Below are 17,610 nucleotides of genomic sequence, written 5' to 3'. Positions count from 1 at the left end.
TGCATGGTTTTAGACACAACTAAAAAGATATGATGTCATATTATGGTCATATGATATCATCACACTCAGAATCAGGATGAAAGGCTGGATTTACTGGTTGTAGATTTTAGGAATGTAACTTGTATTACATACATTTGAAATAATTGATTGGTTACTAGGCAGTGTACATATCTTTTAATCTATTACTTAAAAATTCCCCCAGGTATCAAGAAGTGAGTCTAGCAAGGACCATCTAAAAGTAAAAACAAAAACAAAACAAAACAACAACCAAAACAACGAAGAATTCCCCTGATGCATTCATAAAGATTTCTTTCAAAGTTGAAAAATGATTCACTATAGGCAAAATCTGATGAGAAAGCTCATAACCTGTTTTTTTCAGTACAGACAGTAAAATTAATCATCATATCTGACATTTATCTGCAAACCAGTGAGATGTGTGCCTGTTCTTAGTGCTCTGGTGAACATCAGGAGTTAAAAATGCATTGAACAGTTTAACCCAACAGTCTCAATTTCACCTAAAAGAGTAACTCTACAATCATCTTGCTTACAAAAAAATGTGTTTAAAGTATATGAACACTTGACAAATCTTCTGGCTATTATTATGCAGAGCAACCTACATCGCCAACTCTCATTTCACATTGCCACATCCCTGTTTACTCACCACAATGAGTTAAAGGCAAGACCAGAGCTCTCAAGCAGCATCCGTTGCGTTATTACACTGCCTCACCAGCCCCTTCACTCCAGATGTGACGGTTGAGGAGTTCACAGCAGGCAATTCCTCCTCTGGGGTTTACTGCACACTCCAAGAAAGGTTCCTTGCACTTGCTGGAAGATTTAGCTTTTATGTTTCTGGTCATTCTTCCCACCCACAAGATGAGACCCATTTCTGGGCTATTCTTAACTGTCCTTCCAAAACATTTTAAAAAAGAAAAGCAAGGAGGGTTCATGATTTCCATGCAAAATCTGAGCCTGCTCGCCTGCTCGCTGCTGCTGCCAATACTTCTTACTCTTGCTGGTGATGACATCGTGCGAGCTCCCCAGCACCGATGCTGCCTTATGTAAGTCTGTCTAGGTCAAGTGTAGGAGACTCACTACTGGCCTGTGGAAACTCATGGAACTGTTCCTTCAGATTAACACTTCAGGGACTATGGAGGCTGCAGGAAGCTGAGCTTTAACTACATACATCTTTTGGGGGTAAATATTTTTTTTGCATGATTTGGTGATTTTTTTTTTAATCCTTTGGTCCTGCAGGTTCCTGTCAGCCAGGCTGAGAGGTGCAGGTAGGCATTCCTAAGAGATCCCAGTTCTGTCAGTAGGCTTGAATAAGCATTGAGAGACTTGCTATGATCTTAGCATTAAGAAATGAGTAAAAAAAAATCATAAAATTAACATTTGCTTAATCTGGCATATTTTCTATGGTGTTGACTTGATGATTAAACCAAAGTGGGTCCGTCTGATCTGAGGCGTTGCAGGAGAGAATTGTTTGATGCTGCTATGAGCTCAAATAGATTTACTGCAGTTCTCCGCTGCTGCGACTGCTGCTGCTGCTGCCGCTGCCTCGCTGTCCTTGTCTCTAACTGTGAATTCGCTTGTTTCGGAAATGAGCTCTGTGTCTGCAGCACTTGTCTTTTGTCACGCTTGTTTGGAGCTTGAGTAACCTGGTAGTTAGGGGACTTCCGCACCTAATAAATCCTGCCTTCTTAGTCTCAGGACGAATACTGCAGCAGCGTGAGTGTCATTTGATACTAGCACCAAATGAGGTTGGGTTAACCGTGTTGGAGCAGGAGGGGCTGTGCTTAGGAAAGCTAGAGGGATGAGCTCCAGGTTTGTGTGAACTCATGTAAGACTCAAAGTAGAGACAGAACAGCACCGGTTTTGTTTCCAACTATCTCACTTTATGCCCTGCTGCAAGAACTAGTTAAAACAGCTAAAACAGCCGACTCAGAGTGCATGCTGCAGAAAAATGCAGGGCAATGCCGCAGAAGTGTGAGGGTTTTGTGGGGTTTTGTTGTTGTTGTTGTTGTTGTTGTTTTGTTTTGTTTTGTTTTTGCTTTTGTTTTTGGCACAATTAAACCAGAGGTGAGGACACAGCAGAGTGTATCTCATTTAAAAGGATAGATCGATTTTAAAAGTTGGAGGTAAATGCAGCACATTTGAGTGTTTGGTTTCCTATGTGTCTTTGGCAAACATTTCTGTGATTTGGACTCAGTGGGAGGCATTATGGGCATAGCAGTTCTGTAGACTGTTTCCGTGATCTCAAAGGACTGAATGGAAAGTTTACTGCCATTTGCTTGAGTGTCTCCGTTGGCGCAAGGAAAACTAACTGCAGCGGGTCTTCTGGGTAGACCATTGGCAACTGTCTGAAATTCTGTGCTTTGTTGAATTAAAAGAATGAAAATTCGTGTTATGGAAATTAATTTCCTAGGTGTCATGTTCACACTGATAGCCATGATTAACAAAAGGATATTGATCACTGACAATAAGAGAGAGTCTGCGTTTGTGCTGTATTTAATTGATTGAAGATATACACATTTTCTCAAATCATTTGAAGAGACAGTAACGGCTCCCTAAAGGCCAGGTTTTATATTACTGATGTCAATAGAAATGATCCCCATAGACACAGCTTGGCTTAGGAGCCCCAACATATCACGTCTTCTCTGTCTGGCAGAAATAAAATGTTAAAAAAAAAAAGAATACATGCATAATCATATTGATACATTTGGAATATAAATATATACAAATGTATATAAACACACATGTAGAGTAGCCCTCTCATCATCAAATTGCATATGGTTTGGCTTTAATGCTGTCTCCATTGGCTATTTCTTCCTTTTTAGATGTTTTGGAATTTGAATTAGGTCTAAGGTGGCTTTGGTCCTGTCATTTATATTATATTCTTTGGTGTGAATTAACTTTAATCACTCTGTGTTAAGGTGAGATTGCAGGAAGGGTGAGATTCAAGTTTCAATACCTATATTCTTTGTCCAACAGTTTTTGTTTGCCCACTAAATGTGAGGCCAGTGGTTGTCAGTGGTCTGAGAGTGCCAGCAGCATCAGCATCTGCATCAGCAGCCTTAAGAATGCAGACATCCAGGCCTCACTGCAGGCAAACCAAGTACAACTTTTCTATGTTGGCTCCAGCAATACATGTTCTTATAACCTCCAGGCAGTTGTGAGATGTGTGAAGATCCACTACTTTGGGCAGTAATTTGATCAAATATGAAAGTGGGTTTTGTGTTATATCTGAATGTGTGTTACATAATTAGATTCTCTGTTTTCCTTCTTGCTTGGTTAGCCTAATGTTAACCGTGCTGTGTTTTAAAGGTCTGTGCAGTTATGTACAGTATCTGAAATCTAATGTGCTCACAGAACTATTTATTTTTCAGCAGTTCCATGTAGAATGCTGGCTCTTTGAAGCTAAGTGGCATGATGAGAATGCACTAGAAGACTTAGCTCTCCTGTTGGCTCGGTGTGACTTGACACATATTACTGGCCCTCTTTGATGCTCAATTTCTCTCTGTGAAGTAAGTGGTTGTTCTAAGACCAGATTTAGTCTTGGCCTGATTGGAGTTTGGGGTCAGAAATTCTTAGCAGTGGGTCTACGCTGTGCTCAGCAGAACCATGAACGGTATCACCGACGCCTACTCACAGGTCATAGAAGCAGCCTTCCATTTTGGCCTGCAGATAGATACACTGGAAAAGACTAACAAATGTCTCTTAAAGGTGAAACTGTCCCTACAGCCCTATTTGAGTATCACCAACTTAGATTTATCTTTTCTATGAGAACTTATGCTATGGTATATTATATTAAATAAGGCAACAACGGTGTTGCTTCTCCAGTTGGCAAGGTCAACTGACATAAAAATAAATATACACCTATGTGTGTAATAGAATATATTAAGACCCCATTATGTTCGTGAAAACGCAAGTATAATTCAATCAAGTTCATACAAATGGTGGAAATCGAAACTTTTTCTGCGATTTCTCAGGGAACTCAGTCGGCCTCATCCTCTTTGTAAGGAAGTCTTTTGTTTGTTGGTTGCTTGGTTGGTTGTTTTTGTACCTCCCTGTTCTCCCAGATGGCCTAGGCTCCTACCAAATATTCAGCTTCTACCAAATATCCAGCTAAGCCAATGACTTTTAGATTCTATATATTTCACTGACAATAAGGATTTATATTCTCCTTTTTTTTTCCTGGGGGTTTTAGCCCTGCCCTCCCGGCCATCTCTGCAACATCCAAGAGTTCCACATTTTCCTCATGTACCATGCACAGTAGTCCGTCTGTCCATAGCATTTTTATCCAGATGTAGAAACACAGACTCATTAGAGGACTCTGGTGGCCAAAGACCTTCAGTTTAGAACGATGCCCCCAGAAGGAAATAGGTAGAATGTATCCTGTCGTAGAGCTGGGAGGATTATGAATTCAAGTTCATCTTTGCACCCAAGCTATACTGAAGCTCATGGTCTTTCAAATCACACATGGTCTGTGTAGGAGCTCCAGAAAGTCACGTGATCTCTTCACATGAATTACTATGTCAAAAGAAAAAAATGTAGCCATGTAGTCCAGATAGTTCCTGGAGTGAATATGTGTGGTAGAACTATACAAACTTTATAAAAGCACAGTCATATGCTGGCATGCACATCCGTTCATAAACACATGCATACACATATGCACAAAGGCACACACACATTTTTTTTTCTATTTGTGAGAATTCTTGTTTGGTACCCTGTTCTACAAATTTAAGCTGGTTTTCTGAGATATCAGTAAACTCAGGAATCTAGTCTAAGATGTATGTGGCCATATTTCTTTTAAGCAAAGTATTAGCTTCTAATTGTCATATCTCATCCACGTTTATAAGCAGATCCACACATTATAAGTTCTGAGACCCACAGAGTTATAACATGGGAGGTTCTCTTGATGCTATCATTTCTGATAAAGAAAATAAAATTTAGACCCAAATCTACTTCGCTTTCTTCGGTCCTACATAACAAGACACAGCAGTATGTATACTGTGAATTAAAAATAAAGCCACCACACGACGCAGTAATTCTAGGAATATAGCAAAAGAAACAGCTTTGATGTTTCCAACTGATTTTTACATGCCAACTTCAGTGTTTGTCATGGTAGCCACACTGTGGGCCAGCCTAGGGATTCACCAATGGGAACTTGTGAAGAGCAAAGGCCTGCAGGCCTACCCATGCCACTTCTGTTTGGCATGATGCTGGAAGTCTGACTTTCTCTAATAAAGTGGCAATGCACTCTTTCCTGACTTATATTGTATGTCAACAAGTAAAAACAAAAGAAATAGGACATCCAACAGCTGCCCAAATTCTGTTGAAACTGTCTCATTTGGGAGTATGTGAGAAGTAGACCAGGTGTCAGTCTTCCATGGACATTTCCTAAAGATAGTGTAATGGATACCAAATGCTGGGAAACAAGCAAGTAGCAATAATAGGAAAGGTGCTTTACTTTCTAGTAAAATTGTGAGAAGAACCTTTGTATTGATCAGTACAACTAAAATATTGGTTTGTCCTTCCAATTTGCTAAACATTGTCCTCCTGGAAGCAAACCCTTCCCCCCCCCCCCCCATATAACTTCTCCAACTTAGATTTAAGAAGACTTTAGCCAATCAGAAGAATGCTACCATTTGTTATTGCCCTGTGAGGAAATAGAAGGCTCCCTCTTACTGGTAGAAAGGAACAATGTATAGCTTCTCAGCACACAACTTTCTTCAGTTTGATGTGAGCATGGCTCCAGTTTTCTGTCTTTGGCAGAGACGCTCTGGGCCATGCATTCTGATCCTCCACCCTCCCGCCCTCCTCTAGCCACGTGCTTGATCCAACCCCCTTTTCTGTGTGTAAATGCCATCTCCAACTCTTAGAATACATTTTCTTCTTTCTCCTCCACCATTTGTGTGCTTCTATTAAATGCATCAGGTAAATTTATAAACAAAATCAATGCTTGACCTAAACTTCCCAGAAAAAAAAAAGTGTGAACGAAAGGTTATTGCTGCAGTATTAAATGGTTCCACACTTTAGGAGGGAGGTTGGTTGGAACCTACCGTGTTTAAAAGCACATCCTGAGACTGTGCCTTACAGAAAAAAAAATGTGTATAGTGGAAAGGTGTTGTAAGGTGATGCACGTTAACACTGTTTTAAATAGCATGCCTGTCCTTTGAGGACTAATTCAATAAGATATTTGTATTGTGAGAATATCTATAGCCATATACGATGAAGGTTCTTTTAGGTTAATTACAAGGATATACACTTGAGATACTCTAAACCAACTAGGTTTTGTAGCTATATATAGCATGTGTACTATTATTGAAAAAGCATGTTTTATATACTTGAGTATATACAGGAGGTTTCAGAAAATGAATTGCTCAATCTCTTGCCTATGTAGAAGGTGCTTAGACAAAGAGAAAGTGGAATGGTATTTTTTTCTCTTTTATTAACTTACTTTTCTCTCACATATTATATCAAGACCTCAGTTTACTCTTATCTTCTCCTCCTAGTTCTTCCCCCTAACCTCCCCTGCCCTGCCACACACACACACACACACACACACACACACACACACATCATCATCATCATCATCATCATCATCATCCCCTCCACCTCCATTTCTCTTCTAAAAAGGACAAGCCTCACAGGGATATCACTCAAACATGGCATATCAAGTTGCAGTAGGATAGGCACCTCCCCTTGTATTAAGGCTGGATGAGGCAATCCAGTGGGAGGAAAGGGATCCGAAAAGCAAGCAGAAGTGTCAGAGATAGTCCCCACTCCCACTCCTAGAACTCTCACAAGAACACCAAGCTACACAACCATAACACATAGACAGATGGCCTAGGTTAGACCCATGCTTGCTCCCTGGTTGTCAGTTCGGTCTTTGTGAACCCCTATGACACTGACTTGGTTGAATCTAAGGGTTTTCTTGTGGTGTCCTTGATACCTACGGTTCCTATAATCCTTCCTCCTCTTCTTCTGCAGGCTCACTGAGTTCTGCCTAATGTGTGGCTGTGGGTCTCTGAGCCTGTATCAGTTACTGCATGAAGCCTCTGTAGTGATGTTATGCTAGTCTCCTGTCTATGAGGGTCGCAGAATATCATTAAGAATCATCTTATTGATTTTTTTTCCAGCTGTGTTTGGTCCTACCCTAGGTGTCTGGCCTATCCAGTCTCTGGTTCCCGACCCTACAGGCAGTGTCAAGAGTGGTCTCCCTCTCATGGCATCAGCCTCAAGCTGAACCAGTCAGTCATTGGTTAGCCACTCCTCCAATTCTATGCCTCCTTTACCCCTGCCCATCTTGTGGGCAGGAAAAAATGTAGGTTGAAGGTTTGGAGGCTGTGTTGCTATCCTGGTCCCTCTACTGGAAGTCTTGCCTGGTTACAGGAAATAGCTAGTTCCAGCTCTGTATCTCTACTTCCTAGGAGTCTTAGCTAGGGCCACCCTTGTAGATTGCTGGGATTTTCCATTGTACTAGGTTTTTACTGGGTGTACTAGGTGTTCCCAGAATGCACTCCCCATTCCAGTTGTTTCTCCCAGTACTCTTTCCATTCACTTTCCCCCCAACCTGTTCCCTCTTGTGCCCACCCCAATTCTGTGCATAATGTCTATTCTATTTTGCCTTCCCAAAGAGATTTGTGTGTTTCCCCTTGAGGCCTCCTTGTTACTTAGCTTCTCCAGGTCTGTCAATTGTAGCATGATTATCCTTTAGAGCTAATATCCACTTATGAGTGAGTACATACCATGTTTGTCTTTCTGGGTCTGCATTACCTCACTAAAGATGTTTTTTTTTTGTAGTTTCATTCATTTGCCTGCAAATTGTATGATGTTATTCTTTTAATAGCTAAGTAATACTCCACTGTGTAATTATAACACATTTCCTTTATCCAGTCTTCTTCAGTCGAGGGACATCTAGGTTGTTTCCAGTTTCTGGCTATTGCGAATAAAGGTTCTTTGAACATAGCTGATCAAGTGTCTGCGTGGTAAGATGAGCGTCCTTTGGATAGATGCCCAGGAGTGGTATAACTGGGTCTTTTTTTCCTTTCTTTCTTTTTTTTTTTAATTATAATTTATTCAGATTGCATGCTGATTATTATCCCCTCACTTGTATCTTCCTGTTCCAACCCTCCTTCCTTCTTTTGCCCAATTCCCATCCTCTAGATCTCTGACAGAGAGGGACCTCTTCCACTACCATATCACCACAGCCTATCAGGACTCAGCTCATCAGGATATGCTGCTTCCTCTTCCTCTGTGTTCCTGCTGGACCTCCACACTGAGGGAAAGTGATCAAATTAGGGGCACCAGAGTTCATGTGAGAGGTAGTCCCCACTCCCCCCTCCCAACCATGGAGAATGAGCTGTTTATTGGCTAGATCTGAATTTGGGAATCTAGGTTTCCTGCCTGCATTGTCCTCTGTTGGTGCAATAGTTTGGGCAGGGCCCCCTGGGTCCAGATCCACCAACCTTGATGGTCTCCTTGTGGGACTCCGGAAGCTTCTGGGTCCTTCCATCTCCCCATTCTTTCATACCAGTATCACCTGGAGCCCAGCAGTGCGTCCCAGCATCTGTCCTGATCCCTCTGAGTGGAGTCTCTCAGAGGACATCTATGTTGGGCTAATATCCATTTATAAGTGAGTACATATCATATGCGTCTTTCTCGGTCTGGGTTACCTCACTCAAGATGATCATTTCTAGTTCCATCCATTTGTCTGCAAATTTCAAGATTTCCTTGTTTTTACCAGCTGAGTAGTATTCCATTGTGTAAATGTACTACACTTTCTTTATCCATTCTTCAGCTGAGGGACATCTGTGTTTTTTCCAGATACTGGCTACTATGAATACTATGAACATAGTTGAGCAAATTTGCTTGTTGTACAGTAGAGTGTCTTTTGGGTATATTCCCAGGAGTGGTATAGCTGGGTCTTGAGGTAGCACTATTCCAAATTTTCTGAGAAAGCACCAGATTGATTTCCAAAATGGTTGTAAAAATTTGTGCTCCCACCAGCAATAAAGGAGTATTCCCCTTTCTCTACATCCTTGCTAACATGTGCTGTCACTTGAGTTTTTTGTCTTAGGAATTCTAAGAGGTGTAAGATAGAATCCCAGAGTCGCTTTGATTTGCATTTCCCTGACGACTAAGGACATTGAGCTTTTCTTTAAGTGTTTCTCACCATTCAATATTTCTCTGTTGAGAATTCTCTATTTAGCTCTGAACCCTATTTCTTAACTAGGTTATTTGGCTTGTTGGTGTTTAATTTCTTGAGTTCTTTATATATTTGGATATTAGCCTTTTGTTGAATATTAGCCTTTTGTCAGTTGGTGAAGATCTTCCCCCAGTCTGTAGGTTGTCATTTTGTTTTGTGAACAGTGTCCTTTGCCTTATAGAAGCTTTTCAGTTTCATGAGGTCACATTTATTAATTGTTGTCTCCTGTGCCAATGAGTTCAAGAATCTTCCTCACTTTTTCTTCTAGCAGATTTAGTGAGATATTTAATCCACATGGACTTTATTTTTGTGTAGGTTGGTAAATATGGATCTACTTGCATTTTTCTACATGTATTCATCCAGTTAGACCAGCACCATTTGTTGAAGATGGTTTCTTTTTTCCATTGTATGGATTTGGCTTCTTTGTCAAAAATCAAAGTATCCATAGGTGTATGGATTTATTTCTGGGTCCTCTATTTGTTTCCATTGATCAACCAGCCTATAGCTGGGTCTTGAGGTAAATTTATTCCAAATTTTCTGAGATTTCCAAGGTGACTGTACAAGTGTTCCTCTTGCTCCACATCCTCATCAGCATGTGCTATCACTTGAGTTTCTGATCTTAGCTATACTGACAGGTGTAAGACAGAATTTAAGAGTCGTTTTAATTTTTACATCCCTGATATATAAGAATGTTGAACATTTTTAAATGCTTCTCGGCCATTAGAGTTTCCTCTGTTGAGAATTCTCTCTTTAGATCTGTGCCCCAGTTTTTAATTGGGTAATTTGGTTTGTGATGTATAGTTTCTTGAGTTCTTTATATATTTTGGAAATTGGCTTTCCGTCAGAGCAGATTTGGTGAATATGTTTTCCCATTCTGTAGGTTGTTGTTTTGCCCTATTGACAGCCTTATTACAGGAACTTTTCAGTTTTATTAGGTCCCATTTAGTGCCTGTGCTATTGGTTCAGGAAGTTGTCTCCTGTGCTAATACATTCAAGGCTATTGCCCACTTTCTCTTCTATCAGGTTCAGTGTATCCATTTTTTATGTTGATGTCTTTGATTCACTTGGATTTAAATTTGGTGAAGGATGATAGATATGAATCTATTTGCATTTGTATTCTTCTACTTGCCAACCTCCAATCAGACCAGCATCATTTGTTGAAGGTGCTTTCTTTATTGTCCTGTATAATTCTGGCTTCTTTATTTAAAAAAAAAAATCAGTTACCCATAGGTTTGTGGGTTTATTTCTGGCTTTTTGATTTTAATCCATTGATCAACCTGTCTGTTTTTAATGCCTTTACCATGTAGTTTTCATTAATATGTCTTTGTAATAGAGCTTGAAATCAGGGTTGGTGATACCTCCAGAAATTCTTTTATTTTCCAGAATGTTTTAGCTGTGCAGGATTTTTTTATTTTCCATATGAAGTTGCGCATGGCTCTTTCAAGGTCTATGAAGAATTGTGTTTTTATTTTGATGGGGATTGTGTTGAATTTGTAGATAACTTTTAGTAAAAAGGTAATTTTCACTATGTTAATTCTACTGATCTATGAGCATGATATGATCTGCTATCTTGTTCAGTTTGTTTATCAGAGACTTAAAATTTCTATCATACAAATATTTCACTTGCTTGGTTAGAGTTATCACCAAGAAATTGTATATTCTTTGTGGCTATTGTGATGGATATTGTTTGTCTGATTTCTTTCTCAATACATTTGTTATATGTAGAGCTACTAATTTTATTTTTATTTTTAGTTAATCTTGTATCCAGTCACTTTGCTGAAGGTGTTTATCAGCTGTCAGAGTGCCCTGGTAGAACTTTTGGGGTCACTTACATATACTAGCATATCATCTAAAAATAATACTTCAACTTCTTCCTTTCTGATTTGTTTTCCCCTTGATCTCCTTCAGTTCTCATGTTGCTCTAACTAGAATATCAAGTAATATATTGAATAAATACAGTGAGAGTGGACAGCCTTGTCTTGTTCCAGATTGTAAATTGTTTGAGTTCTTCTCCATTTAATTTGATGTTAGCTATTGGTTTATTGTATATTGCCTCTATTATGTTTAGGTATGCCTCTTGTATTTCTGATCTCTCCAAGACTTTTGTCATGAGTGTTGGATTCTGTTAAAAGCTGTTGCAACATCTGGTGAGGTGATCATGTGGGGTTTTTTCTTCTTTCATTTAGTTTACGTGGTGAATTACATTTACAGATTTTCATACGTTGAGCCATCCCTGCATCTCTTGGATGCTGCCTACTTGATCATGGTGGATGAACTTTTTGATGTGTTCTTGAATTTGGGTTGCAAGTATTTTATTGAGTTTTTTAAATCAATGTTCTGTAATTGGTCTGTAATTCTTTTTCTTTGTTGAGTCCTTATATGGTTTAAGTACTGGGGTGACTATGGCCTCAAAAATGAATTTGGGAATGTTCTTTCTTTTTTCATTTTGTGGAATAATTTAATGAGTATTGGTATTAGCTCTTGTTTGAAAATCTGGTAGATTTCTGTTCTAAAACTATTTATCTGATACTTTGGTAAGTGGTATCTATTGAAAAAGTTGTCCATTTATTTTAGGGTTTTTTTTTTAAGATAGGTGCTCTTTCTTTTTTAGGTATGTGCTCTACCTGCACCTATACTTACAGTCCAGAAGAGGGCATCAGATCACATTATAGATGGTTGTGAGCACTGTGTGGTTGCAGGGAATTGAACTCAGGACCTCTGAAAGAGCAGACAATGCTCTTAACCACTGAGCCATCTCTCCAGCCCTATATTAGGTTTTCTAATTTTTGAAGAGTACAAGTTTTTGAAGTATGACTTAATGACTCTTTGGATGTCCTTGGTGTCTATTATTATGTCCCACTTTTCATTTTATTACTCTAGATATTCTCTCTCTTTTTTCTCTCCTCCCTCCCCCTCTCATTCCCTCTCTCTGCCTTTTAGTTAGTTTAAATAAGTGTTTGTCTATAGAGTTGATTTTTTTCAAAGAATCAACTTTTGCTTCATTGATTCTTTGTGCTGTTTTCTTTGTTTCTATCTTATTAATTTCAGCCCTAAGTTTGATTATCTCCTGACATCTACTCTTCCTGCATGTGTTTGCTTCTTTTTGTTCAAGTGTTTGCAGGTGTGTTTTTAAGTTGCTAGTATAAATTTTTTTTATAAAGGTAGTTCATTCTGTGAACTTTCCTCTTAACACTGCTTCCATTGAGTCCTATAAGTTTGGTTATGTTGTGCATTCATTTTTATTGAATTCTAGAAAATCTTTGTTGTTTTTCCTTATTTCTTCCTTGACCCAGTAGTCATTCTGTAGAGAGTTGTTCAATTTCCATGAGTTTGTAGGCTTCCTGTTGTTTCTGTTGTTGCAACTCAACTGTAATCCATGGTGGCCTGATAAGATACAGGGGGTTGTTGCAATTTTCTTGTATCTGTTGAGACTTTCTTCGTGACAGATTATGTGGTCAATTTTGGAGAAAGTTACATGCAGTCCTGATAAGAAGGTATATTCTTTGTGTCTTGGGATATCTGTTAAGTCTATTTGAGTCATAATGTCTGTAAACTCCATTATTTCTCTGTTTAGTTTTTGTCTGGATGACCTGTCTTTTCGAATTTCTCTTTGTTTGTTGTGATATGTGGTGAAAAAGAAATGTGATTAGAGTGAGACATTGAAATCTCCCACTATTAATGTTTGAGGTTCAACGTGTTTTTAAAGCTTTAGTAATATTTCTGTTATGAATGAGGTTGTCCTTGCATTTGGGGCATAGATGTTCAGAATTATGATGTCATCTTGGTGGATTTTTTCTTTGATGAGTTTGAAATGAAAAAGTATCCTCAATCTCTTTTGATTCATTTTGTTTTAGGAAGTCTATTTTGTTATATATCAGAATGGTTACCCCAGTTTGCTCAATGGATCCACTTGCATGGACATTCCTTTTCCAGCCATAAACTCTTATGTAATGTCTATCTTTGATGTAGAGGGGTGTTTCTTGTGAATCCTGTTTTTACATCTACTCTGCTGGCCTGTCTTTTTTTTTTTTTTTTTTAGAATTAAGACCATTGATATTGAGAGATATTAAGGGTCAATTATTGTTAATTCCTACTATTATGCTGTTGATGATGGTAGTGATAGTGATAGTAAGTGTGTGTGTGTATGTGTGTGTGTTTGTGGGCGCAAGTGCGCACACGCCCTCTCATGCTTGTGTTTGACTTCTTTTTGTTTTGCTGTTGTGAGGTTGCTTATTTCCTGTATATCCATAGGTATATTTAACCAACTTGTCTTAGAATTTTCTTTCCAGTACCTTCAGTAGGCCTGGGTTTATGGAGGGATGTTGTTTAAATTTGACTTCATCATGGAATAGCTTGTTTTCTCTATCTATGGTGATTGAAAGATTTGCTGGGGATAGTAGTCTTGGCTAGCATCTGTGGTCTCTTAGATTGTATAAAACATCTGTCCTGGCCCTTCTGGCTTCTAGTTGGGTGTACTTCCAAAGGCACTTAGCCTTTTTCCCTTGCAGCTTTTAATATTCTTTCTTTGTTCTGAATGTTTAGTGTTTTGATTATTATGCGGCAGGGAGACTTTCTTTTCTGGTCCAATCTATTTGGTTGTCTGTAAGCTTCTTGTACTATTACAGGCATGTCCTTAAGGTTAGGAAATATTTGTCCTATAATTTTGTAAAAACTACTTTCTGGGCCTTTGAGTTGGGCAATGAGCTAGGTAGGGAATGGAGCACAGAAAGAGGTGCCTGCAAAGTGGCTCTTTGTTATCTAAGTCAAGCACATTAAGGGTGGGGGTTCTGAGTACAGGTGGGGCTTTCACTTGTTCTGACAGCTGTGCCTGCACCTGAGTGGTGGGTATCTACCTGAGTAGGGACAAGTGCAAGGAAGTGAGAGCAGGCAGCAGACAGGAGTGGGAGGTAGTAGGCGTGGTGTCAGTGGCCTGGGTCTTTGGGCTCTGAACCCTGGGGATGTGAGGGTTCAGACAATACGTTCTGACTGACATGGCCCCCACCTGAGCAGTGGATAAGACTGCTAATTAAAGAGCCGCCATGGTGAGCTGATTTTCAAACTGTTACTTACAAAGTAGATTATGAGATAGTATTCCTGATTTGGATTAAGAGTTTGGAGTAAGCATACCTAGGGAATGATGAGACGGTCAGAATGGTTGAATTGCATGTTCTGGAAAACAAAAGTAGGCACCCTTATAAACGTTAGGTCATGTGGGGCATAAAATAAGAAAGAAGGTCTATTAAGAAAGAGGGAGGAGCAGGGTAAAGCAATAATGGGGAAACAAGAACTATACACACACACACACACACACACACACACACACACACACACATACACACACACACAATGCCATAATAAAAAACCACTGCTTTGCATGCCAACTTAAAATTTAATTCAAATAAAAGAGCTTAGAAGAGGTGTGAAAGTACTGCTTAATGTGGTGGGGTATCCACCTGAGAAGACCGCGTAGACGTGCGTTTAAGGCAATAGAGAGTCATTATTAGCCAGCTAACGACTACACTGGATGTTCATGACCACACCTTTCTCAGGGTGAGCTTTTAAGCATAAAAACTGCATTCTGAATTGACACCTCAGTTAATAAGCAGAACTACAGAAGCCAAAGAGCAAGGTGAGTACATTGAGAGACTTTCCTAGAACTACGAACTTCGATGGATCTGGTCTTTGTCTTTGTTGTGGCAGGTGGTACTGTCTATGTGCTGAGCGTTACAGCCTAAATCAGTGGTTCCCAACCTGTGGGTCACAACCCCTTAGCACGAATGACCCTTGTACAGGGTTTGCCTAAGACTATAGTGCATATTGAAGATTCACATTACAATTCGTGACAGTAGCAACAGCACAGTTACGGTGTAGCAATGTTAATGATTTTATGGTTGGGGTTATGACAACATGAGGTGGTATTAAAGGATTGCAGCACTAGGGTGGTTGAAAACCACTGGCCTAAGTGGTGTTTCCATCATGGCGTCAGTTGTGCTAAGGTCTCGAATACTTGTTACCATGGTAACTCTACAGCACCACCTTTAAACAGCAGTGTCTACAGGCATCACATGGGGCATCTTGTCAAATGCACATTCTGATCTGGTGGATCATGGGCAAAAAGAAATGGTCCACGATTTCAAAAAGCTCCTTGAAGATAGAGATGCTGTTGGCTTACTGCCACACTCTGAGAAGAAGCAAAGCTTTAAAGCTTAGCAAGTGTTGTGTTCCATGTGGTCTGTGTCTTCACAAATATCCAGCAGAGCCAGAAAGCACTTGTGTTTTCGAAAATGTGCTGAGAAAAAGAAAAACACAGCATTCAGTGGAAATTCTGCTCTTTTAGTTTTCTTATTTAAAAAAAAATGTAGACTCCTGGGTACTAAGTCACTGACAGACTGAAAAGTAGTATTTCTCCCTTCAAGGTTCCTCTGGAATTTGGTCGATGTGCTCGTGTGGCAAGAGTATTTCCAAACACAATCATATCCCTCCACACGTGTAGAAGATCTGAGACTCCACACTCAATAAGAAGAAGTGTCATTTGCTTCTTTCCTTCCTAGCCACGTGCTCTATATCACATTTGACAGAACTCTGTCTACAGGTCTGCCTTGTACCTTAAACGCCCCCTTGGCTTGGCCAAGTGTAGAAATGTGTTTCCTCTATGGTGTCTGAGTGAGTGACATGTGATGTAACCCAGACCAGTGAGAACAGCTGTATCATCATCTACTTAGTCCTTGAACTTGGATCCCAGAGACTTGCCAATATCATAGCAATAACTTGGCACAACAAAGAGAATTATATAAAACATGAGTGTCAAGGCCCTGTTGTAACATTACTTTGAAGATAGGTTGTTAGTTTCCAAAACACACTTCATCTCCTCCTTGGCCAAAATGACTAATACTTCTGAGTCTTGGTTTTCTAATCAATATAATCATAGTGATAATATCAATTCACATGACATTTCTGTGAATGTTTAAGTTCACAGTATACACTGGGTTTAGGTTTTAGCAATAATTATCAAATTTGATCTGAAAAAAGAGATGCTTAAATATCAATTTTTTCTAAGAACCTATCTTTTTTAATTTATTAATTCATTCATATTACATCTCAGTTGTTATCCCATCCCTTCAATCCTTCCATTCCTACCTCCATCCCTCTTTCACCCTATTCCCCTCCCCTATGACTGTGACTGAGGGGGACTTGCTCTCCCTATATATGATCATAGGGTATCAAGTCTCTTCTTGGTAGCCTGCCATCCTTTCTCTGAGTGCCATCAGGTCTCCCCATCAAGGGAACATGATCAAATATGGGGCACCAGAGTTCATGTGAAAGTCAGTCCCCACTCTTCACTCATCTGTGGAGAATGCCCTGTCCATTGGCTAGATCTGGGTAGGGGTTCGATATTTACTGTATCCTTGGTTGGTGCCATAGCTTGAGCAGAACCCCTGGGCCCAGATCCTAAGAACCTATCTTACTATAGGATGGTACCAAGTATCAAGGTGCTAAGTAGAATCACTGACCATGGAACTTTTATCTCTATAAATTATGTTAAGCCCATGAATGATATTTATAATAATTAAAATTGTGTAGTTACAACATGCTCTCCTTTCCTTTCTTCCCTCCAAATCCTCCATGAACCCCTCCTTGGTCTCTCTCAAATTCATGCCATCTTTTTTCTTTAGTTGTATATAAATAGATACATAGATTGTATTCATGGATACATGAAAGACACAGCATTCAATATGATATTTGAAACATGAACCTGCACAGTCCATATAGCGTTACTTGCATGCATATGGTGCCAGGGATGACCGCTCGGTGGCAGATAACAATTGGGGAGCTCCTCCCTGGGGAAGACCATTTCTCCAGCTCTCATCACTTCCCTATTGTCCATGGTTCTTTTTCTAGAGTGAGCCTCCTGATTTTTCCTAGTTCCATGTTAGTATTCCATTGGTGTCCTCATTGTTCAGGTCGTAGTTAGGCAGTCCTGTTGATGCCTATAACTCCTCTGACATTTCTAGTAGGACCCAGTCACACAGAAAGCTTTCCTGTTCCTCTGGCCCTCACATTCTTCACACTGCCTCTTCCACAATGTTCCCTGAGCCTTTGGGACCTTTCTGTCCTTAAGCAAACAGAATGCAATGTCTAGGGAGATTCAGCGGAATATATTGCTCAGTCCTTTACATGTATTAGAACTTGAAGGTCACCCTCCCTGTGCTGGAGAACGAACAGTCACAGGGAAGGCTTAAGAGAGCTACACAGAAATAGTGGTACACACGTGCTGCAACAGTATGGGGGGCCACAGGTGCGCCTGGAGGGTCCGTGTTTCTAGGGCAATGAAGAGAAGGAACCCAAAAAGGAGCTGCTGCAGAATCTATAGGCACCAAGCTTCCAAACCAGAGGTAAGA

The 17,610-nt window shown here is 39.8% G+C and overlaps 1 protein-coding gene and 1 long non-coding RNA gene across 6 annotated transcripts in view; one reads left to right on the top strand and one right to left on the bottom strand.

Moving 5' to 3' along the window:
* The window catches only part of LOC311606770, a 122,102-nt gene extending 121,303 nt beyond the window's left edge, over positions 1-799 (bottom strand). For both annotated transcript variants that reach the window (XR_014782433.1, XR_014782434.1), the window contains exon 1: positions 662-799. This is a non-coding gene — a long non-coding RNA (uncharacterized lncRNA). The remainder of the gene's footprint in view (positions 1-661) is intronic.
* Positions 800-1,065: 266 nt separating this feature from the next.
* The window catches only part of LOC311606763 (sodium channel protein type 1 subunit alpha), a 151,974-nt gene continuing 135,429 nt past the window's right edge, over positions 1,066-17,610 (top strand). For 2 of the 4 annotated variants that reach the window (XM_084798173.1, XM_084798169.1), the window contains exons 1-2: positions 1,066-1,194; positions 3,387-3,524. The gene's annotated coding sequence lies outside the window, so the exon portion shown is untranslated. The remainder of the gene's footprint in view (positions 1,195-3,386; positions 3,525-17,610) is intronic. The other 2 variants (XM_084798171.1, XM_084798172.1) reach the window with 2 other exon arrangements.

The sequence above is a fragment of the Acomys minous genome, assembly GCF_964271855.1.
Source record: "Acomys minous genome assembly, chromosome: 10".
In the NCBI taxonomy this organism is placed as follows: Eukaryota; Metazoa; Chordata; class Mammalia; order Rodentia; family Muridae; genus Acomys; species Acomys minous.
Note: the sequence above shows the minus strand (reverse complement) of the source record. Positions and strands in the feature narration are given on the sequence as shown.